At 45.3% G+C, this 22,441-nt stretch overlaps 1 protein-coding gene across 3 annotated transcripts in view; it reads left to right on the top strand.

Moving 5' to 3' along the window:
- PRR5 (proline rich 5) overlaps positions 1-22,441 on the top strand; it is a 74,802-nt gene that overhangs the window by 8,650 nt on the left and 43,711 nt on the right. The window contains exon 2 of one of the 3 annotated variants that reach the window (XM_051772416.1): positions 9,009-9,147. The exons of the other annotated variants lie outside the window; for them this stretch is intronic. The gene's annotated coding sequence lies outside the window, so the exon portion shown is untranslated. The remainder of the gene's footprint in view (positions 1-9,008; positions 9,148-22,441) is intronic. 3 annotated transcript variants of the gene reach the window in all.

The following is a 22,441-nucleotide window of genomic DNA, read 5'->3' as shown; positions in this document are numbered from 1 at the left end:
CCACCACTGGATGATCCCATATGAAGTCCAGAGGTGGGCTGTGGTTTGGGGTGGCCACAGTGATTAGGAGAACTCCTGGAGGGGCATGAGGGAGCTCAGGCAGCCATTGCTACTGCTTGGGCTGCCCCAGAGCTCTGGGCACACATTCAGAGACCCCAGGCAGAAGCAAATAAAAGCCATTTGCTTTGGTTCCCCCCCCCCCCCCCGAATTTTTATTTATTTTTTTCAACCTCCTGCATCTGCTGCCTTGACAGTGTCCTGCCTGCCCCTACAAATGAGACAGCAATGGAGCAGATTTGTTAAGCTGATAAAGAACAGGAAGAAACTGTGGATTTAGTGGAATTTGAAGACAGTTCAGGCCACTGAGCAGCCCAGCATGGTGTGCTGGAATAAAGTGCTGGGAGATGATGCCCTTGGTCAGGGTGAGCAAAGTCACAGGGGGTGTTTGAAGTGAAGAGAGACTTGCTTATGTTTTAAAACCACCTTGTTTTGCTGACCACAGCAAAGCCCCCCTCTTCCTGCTGTGGGAACAAAACCTTTAGCATGCTGGTGCTGCAGATCTCAGACCAAGACTCAGTTTAGCTCCTAATTTATTGTGTTTTTTGCTTACTGAGAGGAGGTTAAATGGATTGTGGTGCTTTGGGTGGTGACAGGAGATGTCTGGGAATGGTGACTCTGGTGTTGCAAACAAATCTCAGTGCTCATGTCTTGCTTTGCAGGTGGTGAGCCAGGGCTTGGACTGTCGTGCTGCAGGGTTGGGGAAGTTCTGGAAGGAATTATAAGTGCAGGGTTTACATGAACACATGTGAAGTCAAGGGATGCCCGTGCATTTACAGTAGCCAAAGGTTTCTATTACTTAGCACTGAGTTTTTAGCTGTAGCAAAAGTGTAAATGTGTCAACTGGCATGATCCAGGAATTAATGGACAAATACATCTCAGGCTTTGCTGTGACTGAACCACCAGCCATCCTGCAGGAAGAGCTTTCAAATCTCACTCTGCTCGGGCCATGGGCAGGGTTTCCTCCCTCGATTTCTTTGCAGCTGGTGAGCCAAACCAACCTCACACCTGCCTGCCATTCCCCCCCAGCTCTGCCAGTGCCAGCCAGCTGTGCAGCAGCAGTTGCCTTCCGTCTGGGGTGAGGACAGATTGCCAGGACAGAGACTCAGGAAGTAATTAGAAGGAGAATTTAATTTGCTCTTCAGGCACGTTGAGGTCTAAGTAGCTCTCCTTCCCCCTCCCCGACCAAAGAATTGGAGGGGGGAGGAGGTGGAGAAAAGAAAATTATAGGAGGGAAGTAGAGGGAGGAAGGAATCGAGCTGTGTCCTCACCATCTGTGCACTTGGGCTGGTGCAGCTGCTCTGCCACTGACACGCTGCTGTGTCTGAACCCAGCCCAGACAGGCAGATGACCCGTGTTGTGAGCACAGATCACCGAAGATTAATGCTGGTAAATAGCCTGGTCACAAAAAACTACCCCAAGGCAGAGCCTCCAGTGGCTTGAAACCTTTAAAGGCTTGAAACCTTTAAGTATCCTCTCCCTTTTATCTCGTTTCTCACTTCTCTTCATCGAGGATTTTCTCAGAATTCGGGAGCCAGGCAGAATTTCAACACACATGGTTTTTCTGGATGGAATCCCATACCTCTGAATGCAGCACAATCAGTTTTGGAACATGAAAAGGTTATCTAGAAGCAAAGGGGAACGGCCAGTTGGAGCTGTAAGTGGGACTACTTCAGTGCTTAAAATGAGTTAAAGATGGGTTTAAATGCTTCATTAGCTCAGGGCCTCCATCTGCTGCCTGGGGCTGCCCAGTGTGTGACAGTCCCAGCTCGGGGGGCGTGTGGACAACGCCCTCCTTTTATTTGAGAGGAGAATGCACTCTGCAACAAGTGCTGTGGAGAACAGGCAAACACTGAGTGCAGGGTAACAGACCCAAAACTAACCAAAAACACCAAGGGTGTAGTGTGCTTTTGTGCATGGCTTCAGGTACCTCTGTTGGAATCTCACTGGGCAGGCAAGAGGTGTCTGAGGGGTTCCCCCAGCACAGGGTGTGTGGAGTCCACCTTTCCTCTCCCAGAGCCACAGGCTCTTTGGGGTGGTCTCATAACAGCCTGGGTCCTGATCCAGCATCTGTTGACAGCAATAGAAGAATACCTTGTGTACCCAATATGGAAAAATCCAACACAATGCTACTTCTGATACTCCTCTCCTGGTGTTACTAACGATGACAGAGATTTTCCAGAGATTAGTCACTGCCAAGTGCCCCTTCCCGAGCCTGAAGGACCATTTGGGCAGTTGTTAATCCCTGAGAATAGCTCTGCAACTGAGTTATTGCTGAAAATCTGGATATTGTTTGGATGCTCAAGGTGTCTCTTGTAACTGTTCAGAGGTGATGATGAGATGACAGTTTTTACATCCCTGGTGTTTGCACTGTAGCACTATAAATTAGTGATGGCAGGACACAGAAAGAGGAGTTGGATCCAGGTGCTTTTTGTCCTGTAATGGCTGCTACTTCACTTTACCTCTTGTTTTTGAAGTCAGTTTAATTCCCACAAAACCTTTCCCTCCACGGTGCCTCCAGCACACCAGGTCCTGACTTTGCTGCACAGTTTATCCAGTGATGGAGCATTGATGGAGCCAGAAACTTGCCAACTTCTGTGTAAATCCAAGCCCAATACATCTCCCCAAACTTTGTCAGCTAAGAGGTGAGGGACCTGCTCTGTCTCCTCCCCCAGTAATTTATCCTCTGATATCCAGGCGTGTCATCCTCACTAGAGAGGAGTCAAATACTGCTTTTATACCCTTTTCTCCCAATATTCCCCAGGGGCTCAGGCAGCAGTGTGTGGCAGCAGATGCAGGCTGTGGAGCTGTATTCTCATGTTTCTGGGTTTCCTCAGGAAGCTTTTGACTAAGCAGCTGCTGCCTCGTGCAGAGTCACGATCTGAGTCTGAGAGTGTAGTAGAAACGTCAGAGGAAATATAAGAAGTTGCTGCCTGCAGCTATTTGCTACCTTTCTTCCAAATCTGCAGGGCTGGTGGAGCAGAAAGGATCTCAGTATTGCATCTGGCAGCTTCACCGGATCCTCACCCCCCTTGGCACCACTGGATTTGCACAGGGACAGTAAAACACAGCCCAGGGCCACCCTTGCTTTGGCAGAGCAGGGAGGGGCAGGAGGGGTAGCAGTGTCATCATTTCTTAAATCTCTCTTTGCAGGCTGGGAAACCATTTGTAATGAGCTTAGGATGAGCTGCCTACTTATTATTCTTATTAATTTTTTCCCTGTTTCCCTCTCGTTATTAAATGCAAGTGACAATTACTTCTGCTTTCAGGATTCCTGACTGTGGAGTGCTGTCTGTGTAAGGATTGGACTCTCTTTTTATCCTTTTTTTTTCCTCTTTCCCTGCAGTCCTAGCAGCCATGGGAATGGAGGATTCCAACATTTCCCATTCCTTTTGCCCAGCCCGTGCCACCCAACCACAGTTTTTCTTTGCAGCCCAGGCCTTGTGAGCATCTCTTGTAAAACTCCACTGCAGGTTCTGCATATGTCTCTAGTCTGGTGCCAGTGCTGGCTCTGTGATCCCTACAGTGGCCATGAGTGACCCCAGCTCTGCTCTAAAAATAGACCTGTGAGAGGTGTGTGCCTGAAGGGTGCTGAGCCAGCAGCTTGGTGTTTTGAGTAGAGATGCCCAGGATAACGCTGGTGAGCCTCAGAGCACGTTCAGCAGAGCCTGCAGATGTGGGAAAAGGGGCAGATAAAGTTGTCAAGGGGGTTTGTGGGTTGGGACTTTGTCATTCCTTTTTTTTGCCACAAATCCTTGCTGCCTTGGAAGTCACTTCTGGCTCTGCTCTGCTGTCAGGTGCCTCTCCCTCCCTCTTCTGATGCTCCATCCAAAGCTGGCCGTGCCAGGAGCCATGGGGTGGGATGAGGAGGGTGAGATTTGTGACTCTCAGTTGCCCAGGATCCACCAGTCTCTTAATCTCTCTGTTGTTCCTAGTAGGAAGCTGCTGTCTGTGGCAGATGTTTTTCAGGTTGCTTTGTGTGGTCTGGCAGCTCTGCAGGCAGGGGCTGGAGAGGGGCTGGGGCAGGGTGGCTGTGGGCAGGGCCTCCCCCAGGTGCAGGAATTGCTTATAAATAGGGGGGACACGTTGAAATGTTCCCTTTTTTTGTTTTCCCACCTCCCACAGTTCTTGGGAATGAGGAAGGAGGCCACTGAGAAATGTTGGCATTTCAGTGGAAAGCAAAGGCAGCTGAAGTGGAATGCCTGCTTTCTTTTATTTTTTTGGGGGTGGTGGGGAGAGAAATGCTGCTGCAGAGATACTGCAAAGCTGCTGTGCAGAGAATCCTGCCTGGATTTGTTCAGTTCTCGAATTGAGGGGTAAAGCAGTTTGACAGTTCCTGTGCCTGAGATTGCCTGAAGTGACTGAGCCAGCAAAGGAGACCCAGCAGGGGCTCAAGTGAAATTCTTCCAAAATGCTCTCGTTTACACTCAGTGCTTCCTTTTCCAGTAAAACCCTTCAAATGCTGCTTCAAAAATTCATGAGTTTGAGTGCTTTAATGGAAGCAAAGGAGAGACTTTTCTGTCTCATCCTTAAAAAGCCTGTGGAAAGTTCAAAGGGAACTTTTAGTGTTTAGTTTTGCTGCACTCACCCATCCAAGAACTCTTCTCCCTGAGTTAACCTGAAGCTTTAATGCTGTGTTGAAATCACTGTGGGATGTTGACTTTCACGTGAGCCCTGTAAATGGGCAGCCTGTTAAACAGGGCACCAGTGTGAATTTAGTTTAAAATGATACATGCTATAGGATTTTCCAGTCTTTTTCCTGCTGAAATTGTTGAATATTTTACTGTGATTTTCATTAAGGCAGAGCCATCCCTGGAATTGTTCAAGAGAGACTGGCTTTACATTTTCAGTTTTGTTTTTGGTATGTTCTAGCTTTTTCTTTGTCACCACAGAGTTAAAGTCAACACTTTTTAATGCAGAGCTTTCTGCAACTTTTTCATCTGGCTTCTTTCAAGAGTAACACCAAGGGTTTTCAGGAGAAATTGTTGCCTTTAGGTTTTGATCTTCATTAGTTTATGTCCTCGGAGATATAAAAGCAGATTAAGTGTCACTATTGCAGCAGAAAAGAAACTCAGCAATACATGCAGCAGAAATGGGCTGTCAGCAAAAAAAAAAAAAATCAGCAGTGAGAAGTCAGCCTTAAAAACAATCTAATTATTTGTCTGAGGTACAATGTTGCCCCAGGGAAAGTCAACAGGAGCTTTTCTGTGGCCAGAACTCATCAGAATCCATCCTTTAGTTATAAGTTGAAGCTACAGTGTGAGCTTTAATTCCATTAGAGGAAATATTTTTTTTAAAGGAGAAAGATCAAGGAAGGAAAGTCCAGAAGACATAGTGCCATCTTTTTATATCTGGCAAAAAAAGGAAGAAAAAGTCCTTCAGAGGTTGAAAGGTTTTGGGAAGCCAGGGATAGCACAGGCTGAACCCTGTGGTTCTGCTTGTTGGGACCAGTTGTAGACTGACCAGTGAAATGGCTGGGGAGGGGATGGCCAAGAGCACAAAAGGCCTCTTGCTTCATAGCCTGAAATAAAGCTCAGCAAGCCCAGAGGAAAATCTGCACGTATGTAACCAAGGAATGAAGCCAAGAGCACAGATGGTGCATTTTACATTCATGGCTTTGCACTTCATTCTTCATGGGCACTTTTTTTTCCCACACTTCTGGTTGATGGGGCTGAGCTGGTGAAATCCTGAAAGAGGTGAGCAAGCCTTTGCAGTTCCCAGCCATGGCCGTGCTGCCCTGTCACTGCAGCCCCAGAGTAAAACCTTCCAGTAGGAGAAGGTCCTTGCTGGTGCTGCCGTGGGTTTGAGCAGCCAGCCCTGGATCACCCGCCGGGCTGATTGGCCTTTAATTGCAGTCACCAGTGCCTTGATTCTTGGCTTGGACCTTTGTAGTCACTGAAATTATAGAGCTTATTTGCTGGCCACTCAGGGCTGGAGTGAAAGACATGCACAGTAATACCTGAAATTAGAGTCCGTGTGACCGATTCCTTGGGCTGGAGCTGCCTGAGCAGTGGGTGATAAGTGGGGCAACTCTGTCAGCTCCACTGAAATGCTGATTTACAGCAGCTCTCCTTGTCAGTCCTGAGGAGGAGCTGACATTCCCTTCACTGAGCAAGCTCACGCTGTGTGAGAAATCAAATTTCACCCGCAGTCACAAATAAATTAATTTTAAAATGCAGTCACTTAGAAAGGGAGGGCAGTTGTATTATTTGTCATGCACTTGTGAGGAATGATCCTGCGTTTTACCCTTTGTTTTTTAATACTCTCTAACATTTGGACAACTCTCTACCAGGAGTAGCATTTTGGTTTTGAACAAATTCCCAAACAGCTGTTGTTTTTTTTTTTTTTTCAAGTGGCATCAGCAGCCAAGAATCATCTGCTGCATCTTTTCCTCCTCTGCCTCATGTGTGGAACATCCCTGGAAATGACACTGCCCTGTGGCTCAGAGCAGCTTGAGATGAATCTGGACTTTGTGGCAGCTTTAGGGTCCAAGACCCTCCAGAGTCAGGTTTTTTTCCATGCTGGACAGGAGGTCTCTAAAGCTACAACCTGATGGTTTTGCCTGCAAAAGTATTTTGGGTCCTTCCCAGTGGTTCTCCTCAGAGACTCGTGTTGCTGCTTTCCCCGTGTTCAGGTGGAGGGGTGGGTAAGCAGTGTGTGCCTGAGGAAACTGGAAAGCAGTTCTGGAATTCTGCCTCTGGGAGATGCCTGGTTTAAGGCATGGCATCAGTACTTGATAACAAATGAATTCTTCATTTGCTTTATCTGCCAAAGTAACGCACTGATTGCTCAGCAGGAGTGAGGAATATGCTTAATTACAGTGTACAGCAGCATCATGGGTTGGTTTTTTCAGGCATTTTCTTTTTTTTTTTCCCCCCAAACCTATAAATAGTTTAAGATATACAGGATATTAGATGAAAGTAAGATAAATGTAATTCACAAGTTTTTAAAAAATCATAATTTATCCTTCGTGCTTGCATTGGTGGAATAGCTGAGCTTTGATCATCAAAGTTAGGTTGGTTTAAGTAAAAACGGCAGTGGAATTTCATTCTGAAATGACCCCCTTAAATCCTGAAGAATAGCACTGTGATGTAGTTTTATTATCCTGACTAATCAAATTATCACAAGTTATAGGCAAAATGGAAGATTTTTTTTGTCTGCTGGCACAGAAATGTCAAAGCACGATCTCCAAGCAAAACAGTATTTCCATATCCATAGGTATCCAATCTTCTGGGAACTGATTAAATATTATTGCACTGTCTGTCCATAATATCTGTCTAAAATCAGTGGGATTTCTCATATACTTTCAAGCAGAAAATGATGAATCTTGTTCAGTTTGCCTTTTAACCAGGGAGGGGGGGGAAAAAAAGCCAAAACTGATTATAAGACTCACAGAATTATTGGGGTTGGAAGGGACCTCTGGAGATCATTCAGTGACACAGGAACTCGTCCAGGTGGGTTTGGAAAGCCTCCAGAGAGGGAAACCTGTTATTTTGGGTGTGTGCTTTGAAAGGATCCGCTTCCAGCTGAGATCAGTGGATCTTTTGGAAGCCCTCAGTGTCCTGACCACTCTGGGAGTTGCCAGGCACTGCCAGTATAAACCCAGCTCCATCAACAAAGCTCTACCCTGATAGATCTTGTTTGCTTAAGGCAGTTTTCCATGTGCTGGTGCCACATCCAGCTGTGTCCACAGGAGTTTTTGCTGGCCTGGTGTGCCACACCCAGCGTACCACGCTCACATCTTGTGCTTTCGTCTACATCCCTCACCTCAAATCCGTCCAGGTGTCACCTCCCAGGTGCCACTGAGAGGTTGCTTTCCCTGCCTTGCCCCCAGGTGCCCAAAGCAGCAGTTTGTGGCCCTGCATCCTGCAGGCTGGGGGTGATGGCCCCGTTTCTGCTCCCGGCTGAGCTCCTGAACACGCTGCAGGCAGAAAAACCCAGCTCCACACAGCTCTGCCTCAAAGCAACACCTAAAATGAGTGGTAACAGAGTGAAGCTCAGACAAAAGGTGGGAGTATAAGGGGATTATTCAGTTCTCTCAAGCACAGCAAAGATTAACCTTAAAATACATATTTTTGCACTCAAGCTGTGACATCCTCGGGAAGTGGGTCTGAAACGCCACGAAACGAAAGCAAGAGTGGTTTGTGCCCAGGGTGAACTGAGCCAAGCAGGACAGCTCTACATTTCTAGTTAAATTTAGCAGTGTGTTACTAATGCCTGTGCAAAGTGCAAGGCATGGAGAGCTGTACTCAGAATGTGGATGCATGTGAATACCACTGTGTATATGTATGTATATAGGTATGTGTGTGTATAGAGTTTTTTTCCTAAGAGTGTTTGATATTTATTGATTTAAAAAAATATTTAAATTATGAGGATGTTTGTATTCAAGTCACATAATTCTAAATTCTTTGCTGTACCAAGTTACCCACTCTGGTGTTTTTGTTGTGTTAATAGTCATCTTAGAGAGGCACTTCAAGACCAGAGCAGGGCAGGCAGTGACATTGCAGCCATAATTTGAAGCCCTAGAGAAAGAATTTCCAGTATTTCCAGATGATGCATTTCAGACTTTTGTGGGCCTTCCAGGGCAGCTGCTCTCCAAAGCTGATCACAGCAGATCATGCAGCATACTTCCAACCTCTTCATGTCACCTCCTTAGTGCTGGAAGACAGAACCACTTGCACTGTGTGTGCTCTTGGAAACTCTCTTACTCCTTTAGTGATAAGTGTAGCTCTCAGCATTGGTGCCAGTTAATTGCTCCCCCCCAAGAAAATAAAACAAAGGGGAAAAGTGCAAGAAGAAATATTTGTGTCAGTGATGAGGTGGAACAGCACTGATTATCCTGCTTATTTTACTTCTTTGTGTGCCATTAGGGGGTTATTAGTGCACTCTTGAACCACATTCTAGAATAGCAATATTTGCAATGCTGCTTTTCTCTTCATCTCTTGTTGCAGAGCTGCCTTTTTTGCCAGGGGCTGAATTTTTTTCAACCAGTTTGTGTTGCCTGTCAAGAATTTTCATGTGACTCTCGGAAACCTGCTGCAAAGTCTGCCCTTTTTGCTATTCAACCCCGTTTTCTTCTCCCTTTAGCAGGTAAGCTCATGTTTCTGCGACGTTATTTGCAACTGGAAAACGTTTCCAATTTCAGACGCCTGCAGAGTTTTGTTGGACTCAGTAGGGTTAATGCCTCTCCTCCAGAATTTCCTCCAAACCCACTGCCATAGGGAAATATGTGAATCACAATGCAGCACTCTGGGGTTTTTAGCATCAGTGCATGTCAGCCTGCATCCCTCTAGCTCTGGTACAGCTTAAAAACATGGTGTGCATGGACTTTCAGCTGGGAGTCTATTTACAGCTGAATCAGGATTGTGAGCAAGCCATACAGAAAATTGCTCGAATTTCTGCTGTCTGAGAGGAGCCTCTAAATAACTTCCATGTCCCTGGGGGGAAAAAAAGCCCTGAAGGGGAGGGCCAGGGTGGGTGATGGGAGAGCTTGGGTGTCACCCAGCACGGCGACCTCGAGCTGCAGAGAGGGTTGAGATGCTGTTCCCCGAGATCCCGGTGAGTGCTGCAGGAACAGATGAAGGCTGGCTGTGCACTGGAGCATGGGAGGGATTCTCCAGTGACCTGGGGATGATTGATGGTCCGTGGGTGTGGCAGGAAGGGGCACTGAGCAGCCGAGCAGGAGGAATATCTTCCCCAGCTGCAGCTGTTTCTGCAGAGGGGCTTGGAAGGGCCCTCCAGAGTTCCTTCATGTTCCTCACTGGAACTGGAGTCTCGTTTGAGATTGAAGGTTTTTGGGAAGGAGGAACTTTTTAAAGATTTCTTGAAATGGCTTTCAGTAAATGCTGGTAGTCATCAAAGGAGAGAGTGTGCATGGGGGTGTGCGAGTGCACTTACGTGAAAGGAAAGTAAATGTGCCTAATCTGTCTTTGGTGTTGTTCTGTTTTGCTTTTAACATCATTGTTGCATGTAGTTATTTTTTTTAGAAATCTCAGAAAACAGTTGCCAGTTTCCTCCTCCAAAAGAATTTTCTTTCTGAACGTATTGAGTGGTTTATTCTCTGTTAAACACTTACTTTATTACTAAGGTGCAGGATATAATCTCTGCCACAGCTTTTTCCCTGTGTTTTTTAAGGAAAAAGGTCTTTTCTGAAGGGTTGGCTCTTGCAAACTTCTGGTTTGATTTATTTGGTGGTAGTGGATGCTTTCTGCCCAATCTATATCTAGTGGTGAATGATGGGAATTCCTGTTCTGTGCTACTTTATTGCAGTGCTAGCTGGATTTTCCTACAGCATTACTTGGTCTCATCCCAGGCTTCAAGAGTGAATGGTCCCCTATAACCTGCAGTTTGTCAGGGCCTTGCATGGCACTCACAGAGTCACAATTTGGGGTTGGAAGGGATAATTAAAGATTATCTTGTTCCAACCCCCTGCCACTAGACACCTTCCACTAGCCCAGGTTTCTCAGAGCCCCATCCAACCTGGCCTTGGGCATTTCCAGGGACGTGAGCAAGGCTGGGACCTACAGCAGAACTGAGCTTGTTCTGTGACCTGGGCACAGATGTTTCAAAGTGAGAGAAAAAGGAGAGAACTCATTTTGACTTGAGCTGCACTTTTTTTTCCCTGAGGGTTTCCAGGGTGTTGTTCAGCTGCTGCTGCTCTGCGTTCCCTGGCAGGTGGGTTAAGGGCATCATCAGTAGCAGAGAGGGGGCATTGCACAGGGGGAACCTGATAGTCCCAGGTCATCAAGAATATGAGTATGGGCATTGCTTTTCTCCTTATTCCTCTGGAAGAGGTGAGGGAAGAATAACCCAGGCAGGAAATCCCTGCTGTCCCGACCCACATTATTTCAAGTATACCCCGAAAATTTCTGCTCCTGAACTTAACAACCCTCTCTAAGACAAACACCCGCATCTGCTGTTAACTCAGTTACCAGTCTACCAACTGATCTGTTCCCAAACATGAGTTCTGTCAGCAGCAGCTCCAAATACAGCTCCTGGGAGGGTTCAGCCCCTGCCAGCAGAGCTAAAAGCTGCTTTAATGCTTCACTGAAATATTTCAGAAAGCTCACTGTGAACAATCCATCTTTGTTTTGTTCGTTGTTCAACTTTTCATTCTCAGTTTTCTAAATAACTGCCCCGCAGAGTAAACAGAGAACACACATGTAAACCTTCTGTTTTTAGCAGAGCGTTTGCAAACCATCCCACTGTAAACTGTTTATAGATTATTGTGTAATCTGTAACTGTACCGTGATGGACAGTCAGACTTCCCACCATGCAAGGAGTCATAATCAAATATCATCCCTTGAGCAGCTTGCCACCACCCTGACAGAGTGTTTGCTGCCTGGAAATACCAATTCCTTCTGAAAAAAAACCCTGCCTGCCTGCTGCAAACCCAGCATTTTATAATCGCTTGGGGTTTTTTCATTGCTAAAGCCATAACTTGCTGGCAATATAGTAAACCTTAAGTGATGCTTACAGCTTGATTGTATTAAAATTTTATATTCCAACAGTGTGCATAAACCCACAAGTACTATTTGCTCTTTATTGTGGTGTGGTGTAATTTAAAGGTCTTAGGAGTCTGGCCCTACTGTAACAGAGACCATAGAAAACAGGTATTGAAGGTGTCAGGCCCCCATTAATTTACATCTGCAGGCCATGGACTCTGTAGACAGATGTACAGAGGTTTTACTTTCTGGATGTGCCCTGTATTGTTCCATGGAAATGTCACAGGTTTCAAATGAAGCACATACAGAACCCTTGGAATGGCAGGAGCCTAATCAGAAGCAGCAAAATAATAGGTTTGCCTTCCTCACAAGGGGACAGAAGTCAGTAGGAGAGTGTTGAGATAATAAAAGAGGTTTGCTGGGTCGCAGGGGATAAGCACTCATGCTTTTCATAATTAGTATTTTGAGAAGTTCCTGGCAAAGTTGTAACCCTTCGTTTGCTCCCTTTTTTTCTTCTCCTCCAAATACAAAGAGGAGAACCTGGCAGTATTTTTATTTATTGTTTAATTCTTCTTGTTCACTGCTGGGGGGTGTTAACTCTCAGCTCACCTCTCCCCTAACCCTTCAGCTGACTCCCTGGCCAGGCTGTCCCACGCAGGCTGCAAACTTTGTCCTTTTCTCTCAATCCCTCAGTGCCTTTGGTCAGCAGCAGATTCTTCTAGAAATACTGATTTAATACTTCCCAACTTGAAATACCAGCTGAGCCTGTAAACCAAAGATAGCTCTCAAAGATTTCTTCATTGAGGGTCAGGGCATGTGCTCGAGGAAATGAAACATTCATTAGTTGGACGCCAGATTATTTACACTTGTGTAATGATCAATCAGGCAATAAGAGGCTGGGGATGACATTCTTCTTAGCTAATTTTAGATATTTACAGCTTGGGATGCCATATCCATATCTGAGCTGCTCACATTATGTTCTCCCTATAGTCAGTGGAGAGAAGAGGCACATCCCAGTGTGCCTTCCCTCGCCCAGGCTCAAATGTCCCTCCTGGGATGTGCTGAAGTGCACCCTGGACCTGCTCGGTTTGCTCCAGCAGTGAGAAATGGGTTTTTCTGCACACCTCTACTTTTGAGACCCACTTCTGATATCCATCACCTCACTTCCCAGTAGTTAGTGCTAAATGAGCTTAAGAAAAATAGAAGAACAAACTGGAGGGGCCGAACTTTATCACGGGAGTGTCTTAATTGGACCTTTGAGTTCTGACCTCCCAGGTCACTGCACTGCTGTCACTGCAGTGATTGACTCTCTTCACAGCTCTTGCAGAGAATTTAATCAAAAGGAAGGAATTATTTCAAATATTATTTCCACTTTTATTCCAGTTACTTACTTGCCATCTCACTAAAACACAGGCAGAAGTGAAGTGTAGATAAAAGCGTAAATATTTTATCTGTACATCTACTTATCTAACATTATATAAAATAACTCAGTATAACAGCTGAAGACTTACATTTATTACATTTAACTTTGCTAAGTGAGGGTGAAAATAGGAGCTTGCATTCCTCTTTCTTCCCCAACTCCATGCAAATGCAACCCAAATAACTGTCATAGAGCTGAGCAGAGGAGAACAGGTCACCTCAACGAGGCCAGAATAATCTCCCAGAAGTTAAATAATGAGGATTACCAGAATAAGGCCTTAAAAGGTCATGTGCCTGGCACCAAAAAAAAAAAAAAAATCATAATGTGGGCTTGAAAATCAGTTGGGGTTTTTTAATGTCTTTAGAATTTGGGTTCTGCATTTGAACTGAAATGGGAAATTTAGTTTATGCACTGATTGACCTTATTTTAAAATAAGCAACTTGCAGTCTTAAAGTTCTGTCTACAAACATGTCAAGAATCTGATATTTTTACAGTATCTTTTTCTCGCTAAAATATACAAAAATCCGTGTTTCAACACCTAGCATTGATAACCAGGTAGCATTTTTTAATAAAGGTCTAAGAAAAGTGTGACATGCAAGTGGGTCCTGATCATATTTTCATTAAACCTCTTAACTAGGACTTAACAAAGTATCTAATAATGTTGGATGCCTTTGGTTTTGACTACAAAGGTTTAGTCTCTCATAGGGAGGGACAGTTTTACACTATTAAGGATTCAGCCTTTAAAGATTAAGGCTCCTATACTTTGTTAGTTTGTTAGTTTGTTAGTTTGGTTTGGTTTTTTTTTTTTTAACACTACTGGGTACCAACAGTAGAGTTGGGAAGCCTTTAAAAAGAATGCTTCAAAACATGTGAACCAAGAAGATTTTTTTTGTTGAAAGCATCAGATTGAAAACAATGCACTACAAACTAACACTGAAACTTTTCACTCTGTCCCAGCAGAATAAGTTTAGGTGCATTTACATTTCTTCTGACACGCTGAAATTCTTGCACTAAACAAACCAAGGAAACCCAAATGGAGTCAATGAACCAAAAACCTGGATTCAAAAGCCATTTGTATTTATGCCAGTCTGAGTCAAAAGTTCAGTTCTGGATACTGTCCTTCCTCAGAGAGTCCAGCTCTGGAGCCCAGACTTTCTGTTGGAACCAATCTCCATAACAGATGACTCATAAAACCAACATAATGACTTGCACATATGTGCACACACATATCTCCTGTTTAACATGTGGAGTATTAGCTGAGAGCCAGGATCATTTTAGATTTATCTTATGAAAAAGTGATTCAAGTCCCTGCCCTGTCCTCCTCCCTTCTCCTAGTCTGGTCAAATGTTTGTGCTGGCTCCTATTGCTGCACAGACAAATATTGCAGAAAGGAACTGCCTTATTTTTTTTCTTTTGGTTTTAGCAAGAAGATAAAAGGTTTGGTTTACTTTTTTTCATCAATCAAATTAAACAGATGGCTTAAAAATTGATGCAAACAAATGGCATCCGAAGTCCCCTTGTGCATTTTGTAATTGCACCCAGCTGTGATTACAGTCCCACAGAAGATATTTTTGCATTTTCTTTTCTTTCCCTACACTTCACTGGTGATTCACTCCCTAGAAGGGATTCACCCCTTTTAGGAGAAAGAGAATTCACTGGTTTCATGACCTTTTATTTCTGCAGTAGAAATGGGTGAACTCACTTGGAATAAATACGAACCAAGCCAAAACATTACACAGGATAAAATTAATTCCAAGTCTGACCTTTCCGAGACTGAGGGGGGGGGAAAGGGAGATCCTTTTTTTTTTTATTTATTTCCTTTTCCATCTTTTGACTGATGCCCCTCCAATTTGCAAGTGCTAAAATATCCCAGCAGGGCCTGAAGCTTTAAGGATGCAGCAGAGCTGGAAGACTCGCAGTGCCACTGCTCAGGTATGTGCCAGGAGCAGGGGGGGGAGCCCTGTGGAGAACTGAGCAGAAGTGTGAGGTGAGGAGGTTCCAATTGTTTGCCAGGGTCACAGAGTGCCCTGTGGGAAGCACCTCCCAGCCAGGAGGGGTGCTGGCCTCAGCTTTGTCCCCTCTAAACCGGGGGTGGCTCCCCCAAGCTCCCTGAGGGAAGAGGGTGCCAGGGATGTGTCCTGCCTGTCGTGTTTGCCCTGCAGCCACTGCCCCTTTCATACCATCTGGAAAGCCCAAAGGCAGACACCTTTTATAAAAAACCCCACAGGTGACAGAGCAGAGGTCGATTTATAAGTGTTTGTGGGAGTTAAGCTGTTTAACCCTGCGAGGGGCTCGGTTAAAAAGTTAAAATCTTGTTAAAAGCAACATACCAGGGAGCAGGTGCTCACAGCTGTTAAGGTTCAGGTTTTATTGGGGGAGTTTCTGTGTTTTCCAGGGCTCCCTCCCCATGCATCTGAGGGATGGGGACACAGCCCCAGCCCAGCCCTCCCGAGTGCCCTCATCACCTCAGGTATCGTCACACCCAAACCCGGCACGTGGCTCAGATGGGCCTGAAATAAAATGTAAAAAAAGTAGGCTGACACAAGCGGGTTTGGCAGATGTTTTTAAGAGTCAGGGTGAGCAAAGGCTGCAGTTTCTCCTGGGGCCCAGCTTTGTCCACCCTCCTGTGATCCTCCAGTCACTGGGAAAACGCTGAGTTGTGGAGTTTGGTGTGAACATATTTGTAAAGACTAAAGTATCTCAAAAGGACTTGAGAGACAGATTTGAGTGTGGAGCTCACCACTTCTCCACTCATGAGAAGTTTTCAATTTATTTATTTTTCCAATGACATTCCCAAAATGGAATGTGGAAGGAAGGAAGCAGTTCACACAAGTGCTGGATGCAAGCCTGGCATTGACTACCTGGCCTATGGGGCTTTCTGTGTGAAGGAGCTGTGCATCCTAGAAACATGGCTTTTGGTACCAGGATCTCAGCAGGGCATCTGGGAGCCTTGCTCAGGATTTGAGTCCTTCAGCCTTTCTGTTTTGGAGTGTGGGAGCTCAATCTGGCCCTGGGGCAGCCAACCTGAAAGACCCTGCGTGGCTCACAGCTCCTGATGCCAGGAAGCCTCAAACCTTTATGGTTTTCTGAGGGAGACCAAAAAAAAAAGTTTTAAGTTTTCTGTAGGTTTAGAGAGCTTGAACTGTTTTGCAATGGAAAATCACTATAGCCTGAGTTTGGAGAACAGATCATTTGAAATGATTAAATGAAGCCTGGTGGACACAAGAGCTGGAGCAGCAGGACTCGTCAGGAAGGAGAGACAGGGACGATACCATAAAGCTGAGGAAGGTGCACAGACCTTCTGAATGATGCTGTGTTCTTGTCCTGCATCCCTCAGTGGCTTGAGGAGGTTGGTGTTAATGCTGGTTTTAGGGAGTTCTTTGACTAGTTATCTAGTTGTTGCTGCCTTGTGGGGAAAAGAGTGTTTTCCTGATGGAAACGTAATGGAATTTGTCTTACCTCGTTGATAATGAGGCATTCCTTCATGGTGATAGCTCAAACGGGGATGTTTGATTGAAGACTGAGACAGGCTTAAGAGCTGGAGTGAGAGTGGAAGGAGTTTTTCCAAACCTTGGTGCGGAGTTTAGAAAATTCCATCACTCTGCCTTTTGAGATCAGTTATTTCACAGAGCACCCTGAGAAAACACTCAGGACATGATACATGCTGAGAGGTCGTAGTACTGGCCCTGCTGACCCGGTGAAATGGGGATTTATAGGTACAAGTGTAAAATAATGTGTGCAAAGAAGCCTTTTTTTACTCTTGCTGTTCCCACTGCCCCATGTCTCAGTCTGCAGGGACTGCCTCAGCATGTTTGGATGAAAGATGGCAAAAAGGCCCCATTTTTATGTTCCTAATGAAAGGCTCCACCGTGCTGCATGCTGCAGAGCCAAAGTGCATGGCGAGTTGTTGCAATTTGGGAGTATCTTTTAAGTCTTTCTGGTGAATTTTGCATTCCTTGTGATGCAAAGGGAGAAAGATAAATTTTCTGTAAGAATCCATTTGTATCGAAGGCAAGGCTTTTGTAGGACTTCAGGAGAGCTGTAGTACCCTTTGAGTAACAGCAGTGTAGTGCCACCAGAGATCCCCCAAGTGTGCAGAGCTGTCTCTTGCCTTGCTCAGGTCTGAAGTGACCTCCCTGACTTAGGCACAGGAGGTGGCAGCAGCCTCAAGGTGTGGTTTATGTTTCCAGCCATGCTCAGATTCTGAGAGACAACATCACACAAGTGATATCCCATCTTCCAGAGCAAAGCCAGGATTATCACTCAGAACTACCAGCTGGCCACCAGTGCAGCTGATTAGAAACTCAGCTAGTTACTGAAGTGGGTTCTTTGTCTTGGTGACCTTCCAAAGCAATCAGAGCCTTCTTGGAAGACCTTGAATCAAAAAATGTTTGGGTAGGAGAAAACCAGCCCTGTGCAGCACACACTTGTGATCTCTCAGGGTTCACGGGTTTGGAAGGCACTGTACCATATATAACTGTAGAAGACAGCACTGAGATACTGTAGCGGCTGCATCAAGGTCAGGGTGTTCCAGGATCCAATTAAAATTATGCAAGATAGGCAATTTAGGAAAGAATTCACATAGAGCTCAGGAAGGGAAGAAAGTCATGTGCGTTATGAGCTCAGTTACTTTGCAAGATTAATTTTCCACTATCTCATGATCTTGTAATAAGAGCACAAAGTATTTTAAACGTTTGATTTACTTATTGATCAGAACTCTTGAGGCTTTACTTCCTAAATCAAAATTAAAGGTTTGACTTCCATTTAACAGCAGAGTCGTGAGCTCGCTTTGGAATATACAGTGGTTACAATGGGTTGTGAGTTCAGTGAGTGGGCAGCAGTGAAACCTGGAACAGGCACATCTGGTGCTCAGAAATCCACCTCCTTCCTCCCCTGGAGGGGGGTGTGAATGGAAGGTGGTAATGCCACAGGCCCTGTAATCCAGAGCATTGATCCTCACCTCTTCCAGCATGACCATTATGTTTATTCTGATCACTGCACTAGCTTTAATCCCCAGAACCCATAAAGAGGTAGGAAGGAATGATACTGCCAGCCAGGGGAATTGCTGTGTGATGGAAAGCTTGATGTTTTGACATGGTGGTGTAACAGGCCTGTTCCTATCCTAATTCTCTCTTAATGCCTTTCTCCTGAAGGGGAAGGAAAAAAGATTTAGCTGTCTAGTGTATTTTAAGAACTGCTTATGTTGCTGTGCTCTGTAAACCAAAACTGCTGCTGACAAAGGGGTGGGATTTCATGGATGCTTTGAGCAGGCACTGTTCGATTCGTGACCTGTGCTACATTAGGCTGGGGACTGGGGACTTAGTCTGAGCTCAGGGCCCTGTTTTGCTGCCTGGAGCACAAACACCAAGAGAAAAGGGTAAAGAAGAACTCACAATTCAAACATGAAGCCTTGATTCACCTAGAGCCAGCTGAGGAGTGGTTTGCAAACACTGCGTTAGTACCAACATTTTGATCTCCCTTTCCTTTTTCCTTTATATTTAAAAACTACCAGAGCATCTCTTTCTACTGTAGCCAAAGGGCTCTTTTTAGAAGGTGTCACCTTCTGCATGCTCAGGGAGGAGATGGTGTCTTGGGCATTTCTTTTCCACTGCATAAAAGGCAAACCCCATGTGTGTCCCTCATGCAGGTGAAGGGGCAGAGAGCCCAACTCTGTCCAAAGGGTTGGGGGCAGGGTTGGTCACAGGATGCAGAAGTACAGGAGTAGTACACAGGAGGTGTTCCAAAGGTTGGGAAGATGTGTAAGTAAGCCCAAGCCCCCTCTTATAAATCAAATCAGTGCTTGGCTGTGGAGAGGGCAAAAATCAGGCAAAAGCAAGGCTGTCCTATGACCAACCTCAATAAACAACAGCCAGAAGCTGTCCTTGAGAGTGCCTTTATCTCCAGAGGTTGCAGAGAGTCAGTGGGATGGAGGAGGAAGGGTGTCAATAGAGCCTGCTTGGTTTTGTACTCTCTTTACTCTCTTTATTCTTTGTTTTCTGACCATAAAGGAGCTTTATGTGGATATTGCAGCAAAGGAATTGATGAGTCATAAGGTTTACAACTGCATTTCCCCCTGGCTCTCTTTATTTTTTCCTGATGGTCCCATCTCCTTCCTTTCTGCCTTTCCCCTCCTCTGCTGGCGCAGCAGGACGTGCTGTGCCTTTAAGAAGTGTTTTGTCAGAGGACTAATTCCTGAGCTTTGGCATGTGTCGAGGCATGCCCTCACTTTGGTGGTGTGTTTTATGAAAAACTAAAGTGCATTTGTCTAGGGAGGTTTTTAACTCCTCTCTGCCATGGATGTGCTTTACCTTTCTGTTCTTTGCTCACTCGGCATCACCATGGGGAGCTCTGCTCTCTTCTCCAAAAGAAATGGGGACATTTTTTTTCTTTTTTTTCCCAATTAAAATTTTTATTTATTGAGTTGTTCTTCCACATAGCAAGTTCTTTTACATGGCAAGCCAAGATGGCAAATTCTCTTGCTGTTTTTATCCTCCCCCTGGCACTGCAGTGCTCACCTGCCATTGCAGTAGCAGGCCTAAGACACCTTTCACCTATCACAGTCACACCACTGGCAGCTTTATTATAAATTTCTTATATTATGAATTTCTTAATGTTCTTTTTCCCCCCTCATCATGGTCATAAAGAAACTTGTAAGGAGACAATACAGTTATACTGTGAAAATTAGCATAGCGTTACGTAAATAAAATGTAGGAGGGTTTCTCTTCTTTTTCTTTTCTTTTTTTTTTTGTTTGTTTGTATTCTTAGCAAATCTCATTCTTTTTAAAGCACATATGTACTTGAGGAGGTGTGCCTGGATTTTTTGGTTTTTTTCATTTGCTAGGGACAGCAACACAGTCTCAAAAGCACAGCTCCCAGGGGGAATATTGCAGATTTACAGGCGGACCAGGAGGTGACTGTGGAGTTACCCTTGTTTTCAAAGCCATGCTCGCTGCAAGGTCCTGGATTCGTGTGCTAATGTTGTCTTCTAATAACAGCATAAATCCTCTTGGACTCCCAGCCTACCTATTGTTTTAGGCCTCCAGATAGAAAGTCCAGGTGAGCAGAAATTCCTGGCACCGCGGCGGCTCCGGGACTTGCCGTGCAGTCCCCATGGGACATGGGCCCCCCAAATCTACCTGTCTGGTAGAGACAGGCCTGGTTTTATGAGGAGAAATGTTGGAGGGGAAAGAGAGGGAGCAGGAGTTAGGATGTGCCTTCCACACCGAGGTGGTTGTGTGGCTCTGATTAAGTCACTTGACCTTTGAGCCGAGGGAAATGGTGGAATTAGCAGGGTAGGGCCTGCTGGGTTTCAGTGACTTGATGTGACAGTGCTTTCCAGTCTCAGCTCTCTGACTGAGCTGAGTGCAGTTGTTCTGTTTAAGAAGCTTGTGTTGAGCCTACGGGAAGGCTCCCCAGTCCTCCCCTCCCTCCTGGCAGCATCCACTGGGTGTAGTGTGCTGGAACAGGAGGCAGACACCCTGGGACATCATGGGGTGGCCTGGGCAAGTCACTGCCCCTTTGTCTTCTTCACTCTTAAAGCTGAAGTGCAGATCACATCTTTTCCCTTCGTTCCCAGGGGCTGCTCAGGCCGAGGTGATGCTGGGCAGTCAGGGGTGGCCATGGACACACAGCACAAGGCAAACGTGAAGTATCACCCAGCAATTATGGGGGGAGGTAACACGTGTTGAAAGTGAGTTATTTCATCAGAAATCAACGTTTGATCAGGTGAAATCACGGGAAGGAGAAGGAAGTATAGAGGAAGGGCAGCCTGTTACCTCAAGCAGGAATTTTTCAGACAGCTGGAATGCTGGCTCTCCCGTGTACTTGCATGCACAGGCTCTGAATCCAGTCCTGGTTACTGAGATGGATGGGTGGCATAAAAATAGACTGACTTCCATAGGTGTAATATTTCACCATACAGAAGGAAAGAGATCTTTTTTTTTTTTTCCCCTCGTCTCTTGGGATTCGGCATTTTATGAGGAAGCAAAGAACTGCTTTTTGCAGCGTTGTCCAAGGCTGACACAGCAGCTCCTTGAGTTTAGTCAATTAGCTACTTGGGGATTTTAGGGAAAAAAAGCAGATGAAACATTACCAGGTAGATGCTGACATACTGGCACCACAGTTTGTAAAGTCTCTGGTGCTGCCAAGGATCAAAGAGTTAAAAATCCCCAGGGTTTAATCCAGTATAATGACATTTTGCGAGGCCTATCGAATTCATGGAAAGTGAGAAGCAGAAAAGCAACCGAGCTAGGTGGAAAATGAAATTAGGTGGCATTATGTTGCCACGGGTTTATCTAACTGGTTATTTCACTTAGCAGGGCAGACACAGGTTTTATCTGAGGCCTCAGCAGGAGCTCAGCCCGAGCTGTGCTCCCTGGCTGTGTTATCCACAGAAATGGAGTGCCCTTCCTTGGATTTGAACAGGGCAGTGTTCTGCTGGAGCTGTGCTTGGGCCCTGATTTGTATGCTGTATTCCTTAGAATACAGCCATATATTGTTGTGTTTGTTTTCCTTCTGCTGCCGTGTACAGAGTGAATTGTTTGTTTGTTTGTTTGTTTGTTTGAAGGGTTTAAACATCTGGAAGAGACCAGGGATAGCAATGTCTTTGTCCATGGCTTAGATGAGGAGCTGCACGTCCCTTACAAAGTGAAATGTTATGTGGCATCTACTGTGATGCTTGTTTGTAAACTTGAGAGCTATACCTGAGGATTTTGGTGTGGGAAGGGCAGTCAGTATAACGCTAATCCAAGCAGCTGGATAAAACCACTACTGCTAAAACCAGCACAAGGTAAAAATGGATTGATTTCCCAAGGTAGTTCTGCAGCTGGTTCACATGGAGGTAATACCAAATACAAACTTTGGAAGTGAATGTTTATATGCAATCATCTTATCTGACTTAGGGTGAATAGTGAGATAAATTGGTTTTTACTAAATATGTCAGTAAATGATGCACATAAGGCAGAGCTCTCTCTGAGAAATTCAGCTCTCCTGCAGTGTAAGGTTTGCCATATTATTTGGACACAGAAAATGCAGTTGTAGCCTGAATCTAGACAATAGGTTATCACAGATGAAAAGAGTAAGTAGAAAGCAGGAAGAAAAAAGAAAAAGAAAGGGTAAGTTCTATATTGCAGCCCCTTTGCAGTGAGTGGGAGGTTACTCTGCAAGGAGCCATCGTGGCTTTTACCAGACTATTTGCAGACCAATGCCGTAGCAACAGAGAGCAGTTCTTACACTCTGGCTCAGTCTATTGCAAACAATTCCTTTTCTGAGAAAGCTAATCACTGTTTTGTTAGGTTACTTCCCAGCAGATGAGCCAGGCACTCCTGAATTTAAACCAGAACTGCCAGTGAGTGACAGCGAGCTGAGCGCAGGCTGGAGTCTTGTAGCAGCGTATCCTTCAGCTGACTGCTGCAGTCAGGGAGAGAAAGGAGATTTTTCCTTTGAAGATAAGACACCTGGGGCTTTTGTAGAAACGAAGTATGCCCTGAGTTGTGCAGCTGTTATCTCAATTAAAAGGCAG

This window comes from Manacus candei, unplaced genomic scaffold, assembly GCF_025592945.1.
Source record: "Manacus candei isolate 608988 ecotype Guabito, Panama unplaced genomic scaffold, ASM2559294v1 h1tg000153l, whole genome shotgun sequence".
NCBI classification, from domain to species: domain Eukaryota; kingdom Metazoa; phylum Chordata; class Aves; order Passeriformes; family Pipridae; genus Manacus; species Manacus candei.
The sequence above is the reverse complement of the archived record's forward strand: the minus strand, read 5'-3'. Positions and strand labels throughout refer to the sequence as shown.